This window comes from Papaver somniferum, unplaced genomic scaffold (genome assembly GCF_003573695.1).
Source record: "Papaver somniferum cultivar HN1 unplaced genomic scaffold, ASM357369v1 unplaced-scaffold_132, whole genome shotgun sequence".
Lineage (NCBI taxonomy): Eukaryota > Viridiplantae > Streptophyta > Magnoliopsida > Ranunculales > Papaveraceae > Papaver > Papaver somniferum.
This window is the reverse complement of record NW_020622381.1, coordinates 18,293,606-18,315,740: the sequence shown is the minus strand read 5'-3', so window position 1 is coordinate 18,315,740 and position 22,135 is coordinate 18,293,606.

Here is a 22,135-nt window from a genome sequence, read left to right as displayed (position 1 = left end):
GGTCCGTCTTCTGGGGAATCACCAGCATTCATTTCCGGATTGTATTCAGGAATGTTAGCCATGTTATCTTTAAAGATTAAGTAGCACTCATAACATGTAAATTTTGTACGAGTATCTAGTTGGAACACAAATTTGTCCATTTCCTCCTGCGTAAAACAAACATAAAGCAATAGGTTAGTGTCTATTTGGAAACAACATTTCAAATTTCATAACTATTTATGATGACCTACAGTAATCGCAATTGTCATGTGTTTTGGGGCGTAACCATGAATCCTTCTTTGAATTCTAACGTACTTGCGAACCGCTATTTGAATTTGAGAAATTTGTTGTTGAACTTGTCGTCAGGTTCGGTTATTACCATTTTCAAACGCTTGTACAAAGCCGTCGAACACCAGCGTCCATTTTTCATGGGCGGAGAGTTGTTGAACATCTTCAATAGGCAGAGTAGCAGCATTTACAAACATTGTGGTGATTGCAACATCTTCTTCTACGGTATACCCAACCATTACTATGTTATCTTCAGAAGAAAAAAAAAAAGGAGATACAGAGGATACTAAGTGTCCTATTTTGGATTTTTGTGTTGAGGAAGCTTATGACAATTTATAATAGGCATTGAAAGTAGTTGTTGGAAATTAGCCGTTAAAAAGTAGCCGATAACATAGTCGTCACAAAACATCAGTTGGTATAAGAAAATAAAATTCAAATCATCGTAATTAGAAATATAAAAATTAATATTACTGAGATAAAGGAAACCACATTACCGGAACTGGAACACGACATTACTTAAAAAATAAATTAAAATTAGCTATTAAAAATAAAATTCTAAACTCAATAACTTAAAACTAAAACAAACTTTTAATTAAAAATGGAACTGATTATGTTGTTGCCTCTCCAACTTCTTGGCCAATATGCATTCTGTTTTACTTTTTTGCATTTGGAGCCAGCGATTGCAGATCCATTTGCATTATTTCCCTTTCTTCTCTCGTTTATGTTCAATTTGTTGTTGTGTTGTCTCTAGCAACCTTTCTATAATTTGGTTTTGTTGTCGCTGACGAGGTGCGACTGTCATTCGGGATTCTTTTAGAAAAATCAACAAGTTTACTGCCCGCGCCGCTCTTCTAGGAGTCTTGCGATGATGGTGTAGCGGGTGTGCTTGGTCCATCAACCCTTTTATTAATTTAGGGTTTTTTCGAAGCTCTCGACTTGCGTTTATCTTCTGTAAATCCACCTGACGACGTTCCAGGTATTGTACTTAGGTTCATACTATAATGGAAAAGGGATACCTCTAGGGACATTATAAGTGTTTGGAATTTGATTTGCAAATGGAGTTTCAACGAATTGGTTTGTAGATGTATTTTGAGAAGATGGGGTTTGAGTATTAAACATATTTAAGAAATTTCCATGATATTGAGATGACATATGATTAAAATCTTGATCCATATCTTTAGATACACCTACTTGTACATTTGGTACATCTTTAAGTATCTCATACTCACTATCTCGAGTAAAGGTTTTTTTTGTTTATTTCAATATAATAGCTTCTCGCAATTATCATCTACATCAATGTAAACAAATCATAAATAAGATACGCATAGATAAAACTATTTACAAACAAAATATACAACAACTATAATGAACATATTTAGAGAACATACCTTGTTATTAGAGTCCAAGTCCGGATTACTTGCAACGGCTCTTGCAACACATTCAGAAAAGTTATCCACTTCATTCTTGATTACGATAAACCTATTACGAACGCTTTTTATAGTAAGCTCGTGTAGATTCCCACCACAAGCTTCCACAAATTTTTGAAAAAGGATTTTATAAAACTTATTCTTATCTTCAAAACTACTTTCACCTAGAGCACATTACTGAGTAACAATGTGAAAATATTCCGAAGTACAATCTCGCTATATGTTTCCTTTTTTGCCATTGAGTCTCCGACATTGATGAGGAAAACAAAATTTAAAACTCTTAAATAAGAAAATTTGAGAGATTTTAGTGCGGAAAACAAATTGTAAGAAGAGAGGATTTGGGGTGATTTGAATAGAGAATTAGAGTTGTATTTATAGAGGATTTTTGAGAAGATTTGGAAAAAATGACCGTTGTGATCCGACGGTGGAGAAGATAGAGTCGTTATTAATGATGGATGGTTAGGATCGGGTGTGAGAGAGGTGTAAAAGAAAAAAGGTCAAAAAATTAAATTTACGGGAACGGAAACTCAGTTTCCATGTAAAATGCTACGGAAACTTAGTAGTCGTATCAACTGCCAAACGATGAGTTTTCGTGTGATTTCCCTTCCCTACAAGGCGGATCAGATCTGATCCACTTTGCTAAGTAGGGCAGGGATAACCCTACTCAAGTAGGGATATGGGAGACCATAATGGTTGGGAAATTGAATTCTTCCCTACATATGAGGGATAGGGTAGAGAAATAGGGCACCATAGTGCTTGGCCTAATGGGCTTAACCTGATGTTATCCAATACGATTAGTTTAGTTTCAGCTGGCGATTTACATTTCAACGCATTGCTTGAGAGGGGTGAGCATGGTCCGAATTGGACCGATTTTAGCACTACCCACATCCAATCCAATACATGACAAATTTTATGTTTGGTATCCGTATCCATTATAGCATCGATTGTAATATCCATATCCCCTGGTTGGCCACTCAACTATCAAATATCGGTTACAGAAGAGATAATGTGGCTAATCTTGTGCAATTTACCTAAAGAGTGCACTGAATTTAAAGATTTTAAGAAGATTACTCTCAAGCTTGGAGAACTCATTGAAGCAAAAGAACCTTATGGTAATCATCCTCTAAAAAAGAATGTCAAAGTCTGTGATCGTATCTCTGTTCAACATGCTTTACCGGCTGGCATCCCTCAGGTTACTAGAGACAAAATATATCATTTCCTCATCGAATGCAGATATTTTAGGGTACAGAGTGTCGCATCATTGATCACAAAAATTCAGTGTGTCCTAACTGGATAGTTAAACAGAATATTATAAAAGAAGAAGGTTCGTCTGGCACCAAATACAGCTTACCAAGGGTCTCAAAACTTATGATGCCATCTCAACCTCCAGTGCATCCATCTGAATTTATTCCAGTAATGGCTTTGGACAATACTATAATGATCCAAGCAGAAGTTGTTCAAGATACTCAAGTAGATACTCCTAGTCGGAATGATAAAGATAAAGGTAAAGCAATTGAAGTTGCTCAAAGTAGTAAAATAGTTGACCATGAATCCTTGAAGAACAAGCTCAAAGTGGGCCTCTTTGGTAACAGATCTACTGCTCTGAAATTTTTTGATGTGGGTCGTGTTCAAACTCAACACCTTATTCCTTTGGCAAGTGGTCCGCCATTCATCCTAAAGAAAATCTCCAATCAGACAGACAAATCTATTGACTCGAGTCTTACTCCTGAACTGGTTAGCTCAGGTATGATTCGTACTTCCAACTCAGTTAAGAGATTCAAAACTACAACTACTCCTACTTAGAAGACTAATATCTTTAGAGATGAAGTGGGATTTATTTGTGTTGAGCATGATTCTTTCTCTAATCTTAAAAAAAAAAAAAAAATCCCAGAGCAGATTTTTGTAAACGTACTAAAGCCAGTTCTTCTACTTTGGCTAGTATTGTGGTCATTCCCGAAAATGCTAATTGTTCTGAACTAGATTATACAAACCTTTGTCCTCTTATCCACTAAATTTGGGGATATCTCTACCCTCAAACTCTCCAATTATACCCTCAACACCCATTCCCTGGTTGATCCCCATGAAAACTTCAATGTGCCTACCGATAATTCTTCATCCAACAATGGTGTCTGCAATAATTTTTCTCATGAGGCTGCTTAGCTGAATTTGAATGCTACCCAAGGATCTAATCTTAATTTTCGTACAACTAATTCACATATTAATGGTGGTCCCGACTCCACCAATCAGGTTACCCCTTCTACTCTTCCTCCTTCTAATATATCTAATGACGATCTGACTGTTACTTCCACATTTTCTGTTAATAATTGTTAGAGCACTGCTCTGTCAAACTCGCAAGCGTTTCTATCTCAAGCTTGTTTGTCAAGTTTAGTTGATCAAAACTATATTCTTGATTTCTAGTCTACTTATAGCTATGTCTCGGATTAAGATATAATGTGTAGTTGAGCTTTAAACTTCATGTCGTTCATCGATTGAAGACGAAGATCTACCTAGGAGAGCTTGGAGGAACTTCATCAACAAAAGGTATGTGGAGAGAAAACTTATCTATCACTCAGAAGTCAATTTTATTTTTATCTCTCAATGAGACTAAGTCGTATAGTTATATAGACTTGTACATTATACACATCTGATATTTCGAGTTGAGTTTAACTCGGTTATCTATTTCTCAAACTATGTGTTGGAAGTTTTTTCTTTAACTATGTTCATCATTATTCTTGCCGAGTTTATTTCCAACAATTTATTTGTTGGAAACTAAATATTAAGTCAAAAGATGATCATGTGGAAATTGCCTTGAAACATCTTATATGATTTGTGTGAGACAATCATTTGATGACGACTTGGAAAGTTTTGTATTGATCATTCGATCACTTGAAAATTACTTGAAGCTAATAGTTTGTGTGAGACATCTATTGTCGTCTTCTAAGGATGTTTGGATGATTGAAATGAGAGTTTAGAACATTTAACCATGTATGGATATAACATGGTATGCATACCTAGTATGTGAACTGTTTTGTAGTGATTCAGGTACGGGAACCGTGTTTACGTACCCAGTATGTGAATGGTTTTAACTGTCAAGGTCTGGGAACCTTTTTTGGTACCTAGTATGCGAATGGTTCTACCTGAGTTGGGTCTGGGACTGTTGGTCGCGTACCTAGTATGCGAACGGCTGTACATGGCCAAGGTCCGGAGCTGTTGTTTGCGTACCTGGTTTGCGAACAAAGTGGTTAAGTTCTAAAATCGGTTAAGTATGATTCTCATACTCATGAAATAAAACATTTATGAATTAAGGAATGCAATCTTTGCAAACCGTGGCTTAGTGTTCATGAATTGATTCTTGTATAAGTATTTTGTACGATTACGAAGCAATCCGATTTTGTTTCAATTTCTTCAGATATATTTCTATGAGAAAGTGAACAATTGAACAACTCTATGGGAAACAAAATTAGATTCATTTAATTATCTTTAATAATTGATTGTTCCTCATAGTTGATCTAGAAGTGTTAGATGAATGTGGTTAAGACAAAAGTGTTCATATGGCTAACTTAGGTTAACTGTTATTGAGCCAACTCAATATACACGTTTAGGTACAGTTACCCATATCTAAAAAAGGTGTATTTCATTTTTTTGTAACAAGGTAAGACCATCTAATAGTGGAGATTAATTGCTTTATTTCTAAGCACACTTAGCTTGAATCTTAAATCAGGATTTCATCTAACAGTGAATATTGAATGCTTTATTACTAAGCTATATTAGCTTTGATTGAAAGCAGACCCTGATTTGAAAGACTATATAAGAGAGAACTCAGGAAAACCTAATCCCAACACTTTCCCGTGTCCTAGTTGCGTACTAGAGTCGATTCTCCTTTAACCTAGGTATTTTCAAAACCATATTAGGTTAACGACTTAAAGACTTCATTTGGGATTCGTGAAGCCAGATCTAATTATTTTCTCTGTAGTTGCGTATTTTGATCTTACTTGTTCTATCGTATTGAGAACTATCTTTTCTAAGATTTGCTCGAGATTTATCTCTTATAGGTAAGATATAAAAAGTAATCACAAAGTTCTTCGTCTCAGACTTTATGGTTTCGCAGTAACTTCTTCTACTACCATATAGTTAAGTTATTGTGAGGTGACTAATATTTCTAGGATGCTCTTCGGGAGTATAAGACCGGATTATTAGTTGGTTCCTGTTCACCTTGATTTATCATAAGACGGAACAAAACTTCGTAGGTATTTATGTGGGAGACAGATTTATCTATCAGAATAGACTTATCTGTGGGAGACAGATTTTTTTATAAGTCTTCGACTTTGGGTGATAGCAACTCTTAGTTGTGGGTGAGATCAGCTAAGGGAATCAAGTGCGCAGAATCCAGCGTGGTTCTAGAGGCGTAAGGAACGCGACTTTACGTTAATCGGTGTGAGACTTGGTTAGGGATCAACTACATTCCAGTCCGAAGTTAACTTGTAGTAAGCTAGTATCTGTAGCGGCTTAATACAATGTGGTGTTCAATATGGACTAGGTCCCAGGGTTTTTCTGCATTTGCAGTTTCCTCGTTAACAAAATTTCTGTTGTCTGAGTTATTTTTTTTCCGCATTATATTTTTATATAATTGAAATATCACAGGTTGTGCATAGTTCAATCAATTGGTAAATCCGACCTTTGTTTGTTGGATATAAATTGATTGACACTTGGGCATTGGTATTTGGTACCGTCCAAGTATTTCTCATACCAATCAGGCTCATAGATTTCTATATGTTTGATTTGATGATTGGTTTGAGAAAAAGAGATAGAACTCTTTGATATCTTTCTTGGCTGAGCTCGCTTTATAAGCTGGTGCTCTCAGAATAATATTGGAGTTAGTCCATACAGATTGCTGAATGAATTATTGGGTGTGGTTGTTATACCCATGCCTTTTCAGTTGGTATCAGAGCAGGAAAACACGCTAAGACCTCATAAGTCTGTGTTTCTCTATGGATAGAAGTGTTATCTCTATAAACGTACTGCCAGTCTTTGATGGCTCGAATTACTTATGGTGGAAAATTGTTATGCGTGCCTTTCTTCAAGCGCGTGATTTTCAATCATGTGTTCGTGTAGTTAATGGCTATAATCCTCCAATGGTTACAGTAGACCTCCACTGTTGCAAAGGATATTGGTGAGTATGAAGATCATGAGATTCTCGCTGCAAAGCAAAATTCTGATGGATTAAATGCTATCATCCATGCCATTACCCCAGATCTTCAGCACCATGTGATTAAATGCAATAAGTCTAAAGATACTTGGGATATCTTAGAATCTGCATTTGAAGGGAATACCTCTAGGAAGGAAGCTAGGCTTCAAAACCTAAATTCTGATTGGGAAAACCTTCGTATGGATGATGAAGATTCATTTGATGAGTTTAATCACAAAGTGTCAGAAATTGTTAATGCATCTTTTGCATTGGGTAAGATTATTCCTGAAAAGGACATTATGATGAAAGTTCTCAGATCACTGCCAGCTAGATTTGATTCTAAGAAACATGCCACCGTTGAGGGAAATAACATTGAAACACTTTCCAGAAACTCACTTGTTGGAAAGTTAAAAATACTTGATCATGATTTGAACATAGTCAGAATGTATGCGTTCAATGTTGTGAGCAATACAAGTGAATCTTTTAACTTGTCCTGGGCTGATGAATATTGTTGAAAATACGAGGGTGCCCAAATACAACAAAAGTTTTCTTTTTCAACCTATAAATTCTCTTGCCGAAAGTGATCGTCTATGGACAGAGTCGAGACAATGCAACTAATCGGAATTCACACTTTGTGTGATTGTCTATGGATACGAGATCGAGACAATACGACTACCAAAGTGTGATACTTGATAATAGGTTCGGACTTAACCAAACACTATAAGATCACTATAAAGTATATCGGAGTTAACGTTTGTGTAATTTACTTTAAATTATATAAACAAATATAATTGCGGAAAACAAAAGTAAATCACACAACAAGATTTTGTTAACGAGGAAAACTGCAAGTGCAGAAAAACCCCGGGACCTAGTCCAGAATTGAATACTCTCAAAATTAATCCATTATACAAAATCTACACCAACTTCGTATAGTTGAGACCAAGCAACTACCCCTAGTTCTGATCCGTATTGATCCCTGTACCTTAGTAACTATTATTATAAAGGCAGAATTCAGAATAATAATAGACGAATAACTAGAAAACAGAAAAACAACAAACCAGATTCGAAGAAATATATCTTCTCTAGATTATGATCAAGAAAACTATTACAATTCTCTCTTTGTTACGCTCACAATCTCTCTAAACAGTGGATCAACCTTAAACTGTTTGCTAAGCTTGCTTTTGCAATAATCAATCGCCTCACAAACTTCTCTCTAGGTGTGCGTTTTAAACCTCATTTTCTAGGGGTAAAACCACACTATCTAGATTGTCTTAGCTATGAGCTAAACATCTCTATTTATAGCTTTAACGGTTTCCCAAAACCTTCTAGGAATCTATTTCCTTATCTAGGAGTAATTCCTTTTCTAAGTATATTTCCTTTTCTAGGAATATTACCTTGTTCTAGGAATATTCCTTATCTAGAAATAATTCCTTTTCTAAGTATATATTTCTTTATCTAGAAATATTACCTTGTCTAGGAAATCTTCCCTTATCTAAGTATACTTCCTTACTTTGGTTTGGTTTCCCAAACCTCTTAGGAATATATTTCCTAACTAAGAGTATTGCCTAAAACAAAACCCTTTCCCAACTAGGAATTCTGTCCAAATAAGGATTCCTTCCTAATATAGGATTCTTCCTTCAACTTAGCTTGAGGTTTATTGGTTCCCGAAGATAGGAAGATACACATGTATCATGCGCCCCCCTTCAAGTACTTGAACTCCTGTGAAAGTTAAACTTGGTGGTTAGGGAATCCGAGAGTTCCTTTCACCCTACTGAACCATCTCTCCTTGCTGGAAAATTGACCTCGACATCTAATTTGAAAAGCGTCCATATCTCCTCGTCTTGTCTTATTCACTCTTCTTTCCATGATGCAATCTTCTTTGAGCGGTTCTTCTTCTTCTTCTTCAAAAACACCAGATGGAGACGTAGTCTTTTTCTTCTCCTTCTGATTGGGTGTATGAGAACGAATACCTTCAGTCGATTCCTTAAGGGTAACTTGAACTGACTGTGTGTCTGTTTGTAGCTCGACCACCTTTTCTCCCATAGTTTGTGGTTCGCTATGCTTAGGATCATCAATTGACTTTCCCATCTTTGATTCCCTTGTTCTCCTAACGTCTTCTAGCTTCTCGAGCACCTCACCAAGTTTTACGTAGAGAGACCTAGTGAAAACCATAAACCACAAGAATCTTCCCTAAAAGAACGAACCTTGCTCTGATACCAACTTGATCTGTATTGATCCTTGTACCTTGGCGACTATTATTATAGAGGCGGAATTCAGAATATAATAGACGAATAACTAGAAAACAGAAAAACAACAGAAACCATATTCGAAGAAATATATCTTCTCTAGATTATGAACAATAAAACTATTGCAATTCTCTCTTTGTTACGCTCACAATCTCTCTAAACAGTGGATCAATCTTAAACTGTTTGCTAAGCTTGCTTTTGCAATAATCAATTTCCTCACAAACTTCTCTCTAGGTGTGCATGTTAAACCTCCTTTTCCAGGGGTAAAACCACACTCTCTAGATTGTCTTAGCTATGAGATAAACATCTCTATTTATAGCTTTAACGGTTTCCCAAAACCTTCTAGGAATCTAATTCCTTTTCTAGGTATATTTCCTTTTCTAAGAATATTACCTTGTTCTAGGAATATTCCTTATCTAGGAATATTTCCTTTTCTAAGTATATATTTTCTTATCTAGAAATGTTACCTTGTCTAGGAAATATTCCCTTATCGAAGTATACTTACTTACTTTGGTTTGGTTTCCCAAACCTCTTAGGAATCTATTTCCTACCTAAGAGTATTGCCTAAAACAAACCCAACTAGGAATTCTGTCCAAATAAGGATTCCTTCCTAATACAGGATTCTTCGTTCAACTTAGCTTGAGGTTTATTAGTTCCCGGAGATAGGAAGATACACACGTATCAAATTCACTTAGTTTCCTCAGTATCACTGCGCTTCCGACTTCGAAGGTGGCGCACTGGTACAATTCCTTTGGATCGTATTCCAAACAGTAAAGGAACAACAAATCTGTTTGGTAACAACTCTATTGATTCTTTCAAGATAAAGATATCTCAAGTCATACGCAAAGGCTCTTCTGTTTAATCTAATAAACTCCTTTGTCTGGTTAGATCAATCTATCCAATAACTACAAAATTAATTAAGTTTAGATTCGCAATCAATCAATATAGATCTCAACGAGAAGCTATAAACTGATGTCAATCTCACACAACTAATCAATCAAATAAATACGATTCTAGTTGGATCCCAGCCGATCAAGGTTTATGCACACACAAAGATATGAGAACTAATAAGAAATCTTCTTCGTCTTCAAATCTTCTTTAATTTTCAATAATAACCTGCACAACACCACTTGAATCTCTTGTGATCAATCACATACAAAACGGAGTCTGTTAACAATGGATTATCACAAGATGTCTTTAGATCTACAAACAGTTCTAAAGATCCCGCCGATACTTCGATCTAGTTTGAGTAAATTTTATATCAGAAGAGAAGATTCTCAAGAATAAACAAACTAGGTGCAATGAAATTTTCAACAACCGTTAGTCAATCAAATCAATCGAAAACTAATAACACTGCAATTATCTAGTTTCCCACCAACGGTACCCGTAGAGCTTCTTGATCCCACATAAGTCTTTAAACGAGCGGTCGTAAGAGATTTCACCTAATTAGTACTTTCCTCTCCGTTTACAGTGAAGAGATGTCAACATACTTTGAACACGTATAATAACTGTTATCATTTATTGTTCAAAGATTTTGCTTAGTACTCAAGGAGATCCTGTGCCGAAATAAATTCATAATCTTTTGATTAAGGTTTTTGGTTTTATATGCTTTAATTACCAGCATTTGTTGGAATTAGGAAAACCGAATTTTGATATTCATTGCATATCTTGAGAATATTTTCGGTTTTGGAAATTCCTTGGTGCCCATACATCCTTGGTCTATAAATACCTAAGTTTGCATTTCTAGAAAACTATCTTAAGATCCAGGCAAACTTCATTTCTTGTTGTTTCTGGTGGAGCCATCTAAATCCTTATTCATATTTACATGGATTTACATTCTTGGAATCGGTTATACCACAATTCCAAACAAGTTTATAATTGGTTCACATGTATTCCAAGATAACTACGTGATTGATCAAATATCAAATCACATACATGGGTTCAATCGGTTCTACCAATCACTAGGATCAATTATATCTCAAAATGGAAATACTTGTGATCGGTCACACAAGTTACCAGGACCGGATACATCAGTTACCAGGACCGGTTACCATATTTCCATGGTATTGCTTGTGATCGGTCAAACCAGTTACCAGGATTGGTTACACCAATTACCAGGACCGGTTACCAATTACAAGGATCAATCACACAACACTCTGTGATCGATCACATCAATTACTAGGATCGGTCACACCAATTACATATATCGATCATACCATCTCATGGTGATTACTTAGGATCGGTTACACCAATTAATAAAAACTAGTGTTAGAGCATTGCTCGGTCGAACTCGCATGCGTTGCTATCTCAAGCATGTTTGTCAATGTTAGTGATCAAAACTATAAGTCTTGATTTCTAGTCTACTATAGCTAAGGTCTCGGACTAGGATAGAAAGTGTAGTTGAGCTCAAGAACTCCATGACAATCATCATACAAGACGAAGGACTACTCAAGGAATTGGTGGATCTTCATCGACTAAAAGGTATGTGGAGCTTGAACTTATCTATCACTCAAAAGTCTATTTATCTCCTATCTTGAGACAAAAGTCGTTTTGCTATATAGACTTAGATTATACACATTTGCTATTTCGAGCCGAGTTTAACTCGCCTATCTATTTCTCGAAATATGTGCTGGTAAGCTTTCGCTTTCGCCAAATTCATCTTTACCAAGTGACGAATGTCATGTTATGTTTCAATCACTTTGAAAATTGCTATGACGAAAAATGGTCTGTGAATAACGATTATATAACGTTCTCTGAGAATGTTTCAATGATTGAAATGAGAGTTTAGATTACATAACCATTGGTAGGATATAAGCATTGTTGTGGAAACACATATATGTATAAGTATTTATTCCTTGAACCAAAGTTTGCGAACTTTGTTGATCAAGAGAAATGGAAGTGGCGTGAGCCAAGTCAGCGAACTCAGTCCGCGAACTGGCGGAAGTTCTCGACCCGAGAATTTCTGCTGGAGTTTGCGAACTCCTTCCGTGAGCTTAAGTCCGCGAACCCAGTCCGCGAACTTGAGTAGGTTATATCTAAAATCGGTTGTTCTTGAACTCATGTTTATATAAACTAAGGAATGCTTTTGCAAACCGTGGCTATAAAGTTCATGAACCGATTCGAGTGAATCAAACAGTTTTTGCTTCGATTGTGTCTTGTGTAGTTACATAAGATCTAAGCAATTGAACAACTCCCTAACTAGTTCATTTGAGTCATTTGAACTAGTTATGGTGAAGAAGAATATGGTTGATATGAAAGTGATCATATGGCTAACCATTTGGTTAACTATTATTGAACCAACAAATGTACAAGTTTGGGTACGGTTACACAAGCCTAGAAACATGCATTTCATTTGTGTGTAACAAGCTAGTTTTCGATCTAACGGTTGAAAGATATTAGCTTGAATCTAAATCAGGTTTTCATCTAACGGTGAATATTGAATGCTTTGTTACCAAGCCAAAATTGATTGCAAACCCTGATTTGAAAGACTATATAAGGGAGAACTCTAGCAACTGGGAAACCTAATCCCCACACCTTCTGTGTGATACTAGTTGTGCTAAGCTACAGTCGATTATCCTTTAACCTTTGGTTTCTTCTTCTAAACCAGGTTAACGACTTTGTTAGAGCATTGCTCGGTCGAACTCGCATGCGTTGCTATCTCAAGCATGTTTGTCAATGTTAGTGATCAAAACTATAAGTCTTGATTTCTAGCCTACATAGCCAATGGTCTCTGACTAGGATAGAAAGTGTAGTTGAGCTCAAGAACTCCATGGAAATCATCATATAAGACGAAGGACTACTCAAGGAACTGGTGGATCTTCATCGACTAAAAGGTATATGGAGACTTGAACTTATCTGTCACTCAAAAGTCTATCTATTCTATCTCCTACTCTTGAGACAAAAATCGTTTTGATATATAGACTTTCATTATGCACATTTTATATTTCGAGCCGAGTTTATCTCGCCTCTTTATTTCTCGAAATATGTGTTGGTAAGCTTTTGCTTTAGCCGAATTCATCTTTACCTAGTGACGAAAGTCATGTTATGTTTCAATCACTTTGAAAATTGTTCTGACGAAAAATGGTCTGTGAATAACAACTATATCCGTCATCTGAGAATGTTTCAATGATTGAAATGAGAGTTTATATTACATAACCATTGATAGGATATAAGCATTGTTGTGGAAACACATATATGTATAAGTCCTTATTCCTTGAACCAAAGTTTGCGAACTTTGTTGATCAAGAGAAATGGAAGTGGCGTGAGCCAAGTCCGCGAACTGGCGGAAGTTCTCGACCCGAGAATTTCTGTTGGAGTTTGTGAACTCCTTCCATGAGCTTAAGTCCACGAACCCATTCCGCGAACTTGAGTAGGTTATATCTAAAACCGGTTGTTCTTGAACTCATGTTTATTTAAACTAAGGAATGCTTTTGCAAACCGTGGCTATAAAGTTCGTGAACCGATTCGAGTGATTCAAACCGTTTTTGCTTCGATTGTGTCTTGTGTAGTTACATAAGATCTAAGCAATTGAACAACTCTCTAACTAGTTCATTTGACTCATTTGAATTAGTTATGGTGAAGAAGAATATGGTTAATATGAAAGTGATCATATGGCTAACCATTTGGTTGACTTGTTGAACCAACAAATGTTAATGTTTGGGTGCGAATAATAAACCCAAAATTGGAAATATCATTTGTGTGTGACAAGCTAAGTTTTTGATCTAACGGTTGAGAAATATTAGCTTGAATCTAATCAGGTTTTCATCTAACGGTGAATATTGAATGCTTTGTCCTGATTTGAAAATGTACATAAGGGAGAACTCTAGCAACTGGGAAACCTAATCCCCACACATTATGTGTGATGCTAGTTGTGCTAAGCTAGAGTCGATTCTCCTTTAACCTTTGGTTTCTTCTTCTAAACCAGGTTAACGACTTAAAGACTTCATTGGGATTGTGAAGCCAGTCCGATACTACTTTTCTTGTAGTTGTGTGATCTGATCTTGCCGTTTCTATCGTTACGAGTACGATTGTAATAATTGGCTCGAGATTTTATATCTCCGATAGGAAAGATAGAAAAGAAGTCACAAACATCTTCGTCTCATCGTTTGTGATTCCACAATATCTTTTTTCGCTGCGTCGATTAAGATCATTGTGAGGTGATTGATAATACTAAGCTATTCTTCGGGAATATAAGTCTGGTATTATTGATTGGTTCCTGTTCACCTTGATTTATCAAAAGACGGAACAAAACTCGTAGGTATATTCGTGGGAGACGGATTTATCTATTACCGTAGACTTTTCTGTGTGATACATATTTGTTGATTAAAGTCTTCGACTTTGGGTCGTAGCAACTCTTAGTTTCGGGTGAGATCAGCTAAGGGAATCAAGTGGGCAGTATCTTGCTGGGATCAGAGGCGTAGGAGCATAACTGTACCTTGGATCAGTGTGAGATTGGTTGGGGTTCAACTACAGTCCAGACCGAATTTAATTTGGAGTAGGCTAGTGTCTGTAGCGGCTTAATACAGTGTGTGTTCAATGTGGACTAGCTCCCGGGGTTTTTCTGCATTTGCGGTTTCCTCGTTAACAAAATTTCTGGTGTCTGTGTTATTTCAGTTTCCGCATTATATTGTTTTATATTTATAATTGAAATAATACAAGTTGTGCATTAGTTCAATTAATTAGAATATCCGACCTTTTGGTTGTTTATTTAAATTGATTGACACTTGGATATTGGTCTTTGGTACTGATAGACGCATTTTTGTGTCTAATTTGATCTTAATACTATATATTGTTGGCACTCGATTTTGTACTAATTTTGGTGTTTTATGTGTTTGTAGGCATTTTGGAAAATTCGGCTCGAAAAGTTGATATAGGCACCCGCCGGAGGGCACATGTTATTCGGACTCTCAGTTTTGGATAAGGGGCACATTCTTTACTGTTTACACCCCATTAGGCAAGTACTAATGGGACACCCATACAGGATTAGGGGGAGGTCATCTTCTTTAATTTAAAATTCAAAAGTGGCGGGAAAATTGCTTCTCACCGACCAAAATTAGGGTTCGGATTTTTGGAGGTTTTGGAGGAGATTCAATAGTCGTAATTGGTTTCAGTGGACCTTTTTGGGCTTAACAGGGATGGTGTAGGCCTTCAAATCAACAAACTTGGGTTGGATAATACGGTGTTGGGTGAAACAGGGAGAGAGTTATTTCTCGGGTTTTGGTTTTGAAGTATAGTTGGCAGTTGCGTGGAGATTTGGAAATTGTGTATCTTGTTTGATTCGATTTGATCTTGCAAAATATTTTGAAATTACCCATCTCAGAAGACGCGTGTGAAAAAATAAAAGGATATACACTCGGCAAAACAGAGGTCGAATTATTCTCGGAAAGTTTTAATGTGGCTGCTGCAAGTTCAACGTTATCTGAGACGTATACACATCTAGTTGAACTGTGTTGTATTGGTTGAGCTGAAGAATAACGCGTGCAGAAATGAATTACACCCGTGGTTGGCTAAAAAATAGATAAAAAAGGAAAATATTCCCGAGAAATAAAAGAAGATTATTGGGAATTATGACGAAGATTTTCTGGATGATGCGGGTATATAAAGGGTTCTGGGATGTCTTGGAGAGAGGATGGAGAGTTGGGGAAGAGAATAGAGAGCTACAGAGAGGAGATTGGACGAGTTGCAGAGAATATTTTTCTGCTGCTGTAGAACACGAAGAACATACTGCCAAAGACAGTCGTTTTCCAACAGTGACAACGACGCTTAACGTCGGTCTTAGAGCAACAGTATCAGTGACACATACTATGGGTCGTAGTTCTCTGGTTTGTAACAAATATAATTGTTACAAACCCGGTTTTGAATTATTTCTCCATTTTCTCCTTGTATGCAAATTTTTGAGCAATGAAAAATTCCTTTGAGTGTTTTTTCACCATGCGGAGCTAGATCCCATCACTGGGACAATGGAGGAAGCAACTTTTCATGATTGTGGTAAATGAATTAATTATTTTATTGACTTTTTTCATAGATTTAATTGCTTTATGATTTCTATTAATTATTTTTTATTTTGTTAGATGCCGCATGCTTAGTTCTAAATACTTTAGATGCGTCATGCTTTTAACTTACAAATAATATTTTACGAAATCTATTTTTGGCAAAGAACTAGAGTCACAACTTCTTTTGTTTGAGCTTTATTGTCTAAAAGTAATGACTGAACCACAACAATATGAAAAGTAGTGAAATCCCGTGTCTCAGCGTCTCTTCATCTTGTGACATAATTTGTATATTTTTAGTGTTTTTCCTTTATTAATCCTAAAAATAATTTCAACAAGTCTGAGTGAACGAATCATCTTACTACAACATCATTGAAAAATACCATCAGGTACCATCCAAGTTATCTCTCTTTGATAAAGACTTGCAGATTTCTATTTGCTTGAGTAAAGATCAAATCGAGAGATTGAGATATAAACTCTTTAATATATTTTTATCTAGATTGAGTCTGACTGTCTAGTTAATTCTCTAGAAAGTATATTAGAGTTTGTCCATACAGATTGCTAAGCGAAATATTGGGTGTGGTTGTTAGACCCTCGCTTTTTCAATTGGTATCAGAGCAGGCAAACACGTTCAAGACCTTACAAGTCTGTGTTTGTAGCGATCTGAGGATGGACGATAGTATCTCTGATAAACACGTCACCAGAAATAAAAGATATGTCTTGTCTAATTCTATTAAAGAGAAAGATTCCTCAATCTCGAATATAGACGAACCATGTGTTCCAACAAGACAGACAGGCTACGACATGAGTATTTCCGATTACCCTTCAAAAGAGTCTATCTCTCTAAATGAACGGGAAACAGCTGAAGAGAGTGTCTTGATTCTAAATCTTGCTAGAATCCAAGATGATAGATTTAATCTGTTAAAACACCATGTCGATGCTCTGCTTGGTGTAATAAGAGACTGCAAATTCAAAGAAAATACTGAAGATCATTCTTCATGTATGACTCCTGAGGCTAGCCTCAAAAAGGATGCTTTGGAAATTGAACATCGCTTGAGTAAACTCTCTATTCAAGGATGCTCTAAGCAGTCTAATATACCAAGCACTTCTGCTAAGCCTAAAAACGTTCCATCTCCATAAGTAAAATTGGAATCCCTTCCTGTTGCAAAGAATGTGTCTGAATTACCTACTGATCAAGGATGTTCCACATCACATGGAAGGAAGAAATCTCCTAACGAGGTTGTTAAGACTGTCTTGTCTAATCACTTTTGTGATCAGAAAGTATGCCTCTTTTGCAATGCAAAAGGCTCTGCTAAACAAAAGAGAAACTCTAGGTTGAATAAAACCTCCTTTGTTCAACTTCAACACACCTTAGACTTAATTATCAAAGGTGTAACTGACATTCGTATGTCTAAACCAGTTGGTTTTCGTACTTACCCTGTGTATGTTACCAGGAAGGTCAGTTCAATGAGTTCCTCAAATGCTCTAAAGCAGAATAATAGTCTTAACAAGAATCGTCCAAGGAAGGATCAAGTCGTTTCCTTTGGAAATAACATTTCCCTTAATGTGAACGAAATTCCAGGAGAAAGAAGAAAAATTGATGATAACTTGATGGAGATAATCAAAGGATATAAAGAAATTGTCAACAGGTTGTCATCCTCCGCAAGTCAAAATTCTTCTGGTAAGAACTCTAACTATGTCTCGTATTTTGATGACAGTAAGTTTTATGATAATTTCTCACATAAAAAGGAATATCTCTTTAGATTCAGAAGGAAAAAGATACTCGATCATAAACACAGTTCTTTTAATGAGCTCAGAGCTCATACTTGTGCTAATTAATCACGAGGGTTAAAAACTTGCTCATAAAAATCCTGTCGAGAAAGATGTGTAAAAATCAGGTATACTATGGCAATTTGGTGCTCTGCTTAGTTGAGTTATCCTCTTATCGTTTATAGCTAGACTAGTGCCTGCAGACAATATTGCCTAGGATGTATTTTTTTTTTATCGTTTCTCTCTTTGCATTTCTTTTGCATCTTTGTGAGCTGCTACAAGTGTGCTCTAAATTTCTCCCATGGTAAGGAATTTGTTGAGCCATTTCTCATGTAGCAAAAGTTCTTTTGTTGTTTTATTCTTTATGGGTCATGTTGTATTCGTATGTGTACATTTGTTACCATCACGAGTCAACCGTTTGGAAACCCTAAAGGTCTTCTTCCCTAAGAAAACATATAAATACCAAACCTCTGAGTCACGTTTGCGTACTCTAGGTTATTTTGGTTTATCAAAAAAGTCGTCGTCTTCACAATCGTGTGGTTTTGCTAAAGGCTTTCTTGATAAAGGTATTGGTTTTAAATCCGAAGGGAGGAAGAAAAGAACCCTTGTAGATGAAAATCATCCTAATGCCTCGTGTTACCATGCATATACTCATGAGAATATTCAGAAGGATGATATGATTTCTGCTGAAGTGGTCCATGACTTTCTTAAGTATTTTGAGGAAGCAAAACTGCAGCTCGTTGATACTCTGAAAAGTCTTGATGTGTTGAAAACTGAGTTGAAAAAGGTTTCATCTGACCTTGGTCTCATAAAATCTCACATAAATGATCTTCAAAAGGAGAATATCTTCTCTGAAGATGCAATGGATGCTGCTAATCACAAGCTTAAAGACACCAAGACTCGTGAGGATCCTGAACTGTCTATTTGACCTTAGTTCGTGTTCGGCCATGGCATTGGAGTCTGCTTTTGTTACCTAGCTTGTTGATTTCTCTTATTTCCTAGTAAATCTTCTATTTTTTGTTTTGTTTTATTAGAAGAATAACTAGATATTGGAATAGTCATTATTGTGATTACACATAGCTATGTCCAATGTTTTCATCTTCATGTTTTTAGATTTATTGGTTTAAATCCTAAACTTGTTTGGAAGATGATTTTTGCAGTATTAATCTTTATAGTTTTATATATTGCAATTGTTTATGGGATATGTGTGTTTGCGTCCGTGAACTTGATTGTCCCATATCTTGTCAAAAGTAAAGTCGTTCATGAATTGATGTCCATGTATTGATGAAAGAATGAATGGACTTTTGACAAATACAAAAGTTAAGCCTATATTGTCAATTATTGATGGAAGATAGGTTAAAATCTTTTGTTTGCAAGGATTATGTCTATTAAATGTCGTTATGCAAATAGTGATGGAAAATAGAATGAATCCTTGTGTATTCCGCAGTAATTAATCTTCCCTGATCCATATTTTATGTATTACTGTGAGGCTCCGTAATAGTGTCTTATGTTGAGCATTAAACAACCAAGTTGATTATTTTTGATTAACTATGTTGTTGTTCCGTGAGGTACTTTATTTCGAGCATTTTCAACTAAATTAATCATCTTGTGTGGTTATTTAGTTGTTGCTCCGTAAGTTTTTTTATGTCGAGCATGACCAATTAAATTGATTATTTTTCTGTTCAATTTGGTTGTCTATTTCGATTAGATTAATTATGGGTTTTCTTGTGATTAATCTAATTGAGCTCTTTTAAGTCTCCATAAGTTTACTTATGTTGAGCATTTTTGGTTAAATTAATCATGAACTTCTTGTGATTAATTTAATATTTAGGATTCAAGTTCATACTTGTATTTGATTTGTTATGTCCAAAGAAATCCTTCTTTTCCTTCGAAATTAAGGTCGCTCTTGTTGTTCCCTTGGGAATGACATTTTATGGGGGAGAGTTCTTTTTGAACTTGCGTTTAATTGCCAAATCTTTGTGGGGAGTGTAACTGTGGAATATTATAGGGGTTATCTTGTATCTTTATAAACTCCTTGATGAATGCATTTAGCTTCGGATTTATGATTGCATCTAAAGAACAAGTTGATATTTTTGCTTTCTTTTGGTCAAGAAATGTCTCTTTCAGAAATTTCATTAGGATCCCGTTCTTGTACCTTTGCCAATTTTATTGACAAAGGGGGGGGGGGGAATTAATATGTAGTTCACACTACAAATACATATGGTTTTCGGATCATTATGTAAGGGGGAGTGGTTTCCATGTTATATGGAGTATTGACTAAGGGATAGTGATACATATCACCATAGTATTGTTGTTGAAGTTGTGATACAATTGAAATTTGACGTTGTGTAATGATACTATGACACTGTATAAAAATGATTGAGAACTATTGTTTTCTTGTTGTTATAGCTACGAATTTTCAACAACGATGATGCTAAACTTACAACCTTTGGGATCATTGGAGTACTTGGAAGTGACGAAGATTTCAAGTAATGTTGAAGATTAGGCATGTGGAATAGGAGCTACAAAAGTTAATTTATTTAGTTTTTGTATTCCATATGTATTAATAGTTTTGCCACTAAAGTTGACAAAGGGGGAGATTGTTAGAGCATTGCTCAGTCGAACTCGCATGCGTTGCTATCTCAAGCATGTTTATCAATGTTAGTGATCAAAACTATAAGTCTTGATTTCTAGCCTACATAGCTAAAGGTCTCGGACTAGGATAGAAAGTGTAGTTGATCTCAAGAACTCCATGGAAATCATCATACAAGATGAAGGACTACTCAAGGAACTGGTGGATCTTCATCAACTAAAAGGTATGTGGAGACTTGAACTTATCTGTCACTCAAAAGTCAATCTATTCTATCTCCTACTCTTGAGACAAAAGTCGTTTTGATGTATAGACTTTCATTATGCACATTTGCTATTTCGAGCCGAGTTTATCTCGCCTATCTATTTCTCGAAATATGTGTTGGTAAGCTTTCGCCTTAGCCGAATTCATCTTTAACTTGTGACGAAAGTCATGTTATGTTTCAATCACTTTGAAAATTGCTCTGACGAAAAATGGTCTGTGAATAACGGCTATATCCGTCATCTGAGAATGTTTCAATGATTGAAATGAGAGTTTAGATTACATAACCATTGGTAGGATATAAGCATTGCTGTGGAAACACATATATGTATAAGTCCTTATTCCTTGAACCAAATTTTGCGAACTTTGTTTATCAAGAGAAATGGAAGTGGCGTGAGCCAAGTCCGTGAACTAAGTCCGCAAACTGGCGGAAGTTCTCGACCCGAGAATTTCTGCTGGAGTTTGTGAACTCCTTCCATGAGCTTAAGTCCGCGAACCCAGTCCTCCGCGAACTTGAGTAGGTTATATCTAAACCGGTTGTTCTTGAACTCATGTTTATTTAAACTTATGAATGCTTTTGCAAACCGTGGCTATAAAGTTCATGAACCGATTCGAGTGAATCAAACCATTTTTGCTTCGGTTGTGTCTTGTGTAGTTACATAAGATCTAAGCAATTTAACATCTCTCTAACTAGTTCATTTGAGTCATTTGAACTAGTTATGGTGAAGAAGGATATGGTTGATATGAAAGTGATCATATGGCTAACCATTTGGTTGACTTATTGAACCAACAAATGTTAATGTTTGGGTACGGTTCATAAACACAAAATTGGACATTTCATTTGTGTGTGACAAGCTAAGTTTTCGATCTAATGGTTGAGAAATATTAGCTTGAATCTAATCAGGTTTTCATCTAACGGTGAATATTGAATGCTTTGTTACTTAGCTAACATTGATTGCAAACCCTGATTTGAAAGTGTATATAAGGGAGCACTCTAGCAACTGGGAAACACAATCCCCACACATTCTGTGTGATACTAGTTGTGCTAAGCTAGATTTTCCTTTAACCTTTGGTTTCTTCTTCTAAACCAGGTTAACGACTTAAATACTTCATTGGGATTGTGAAGCCAGGCCGATACTACTTTTCTTGAAGTTGTGTGATCTGATCTTGCTGTTTCTATCGTTACGAGTACGATTGTAATAATTGGCTCGAGATTTTATATCTCCGATAGGCAAGATAGAAAAGAAGTCACAAACATCTTTGTCTCATCGTTTGTGATTCTACAATATCTTTTTTCGCTGCGTCAATTAAGATTATTGTGAGGTGATTGATAATACTAAGTTGTTCTTCGGGAATATAAGTCTGGTATTATTGATTGGTTCCTATTCACCTTGATTTAT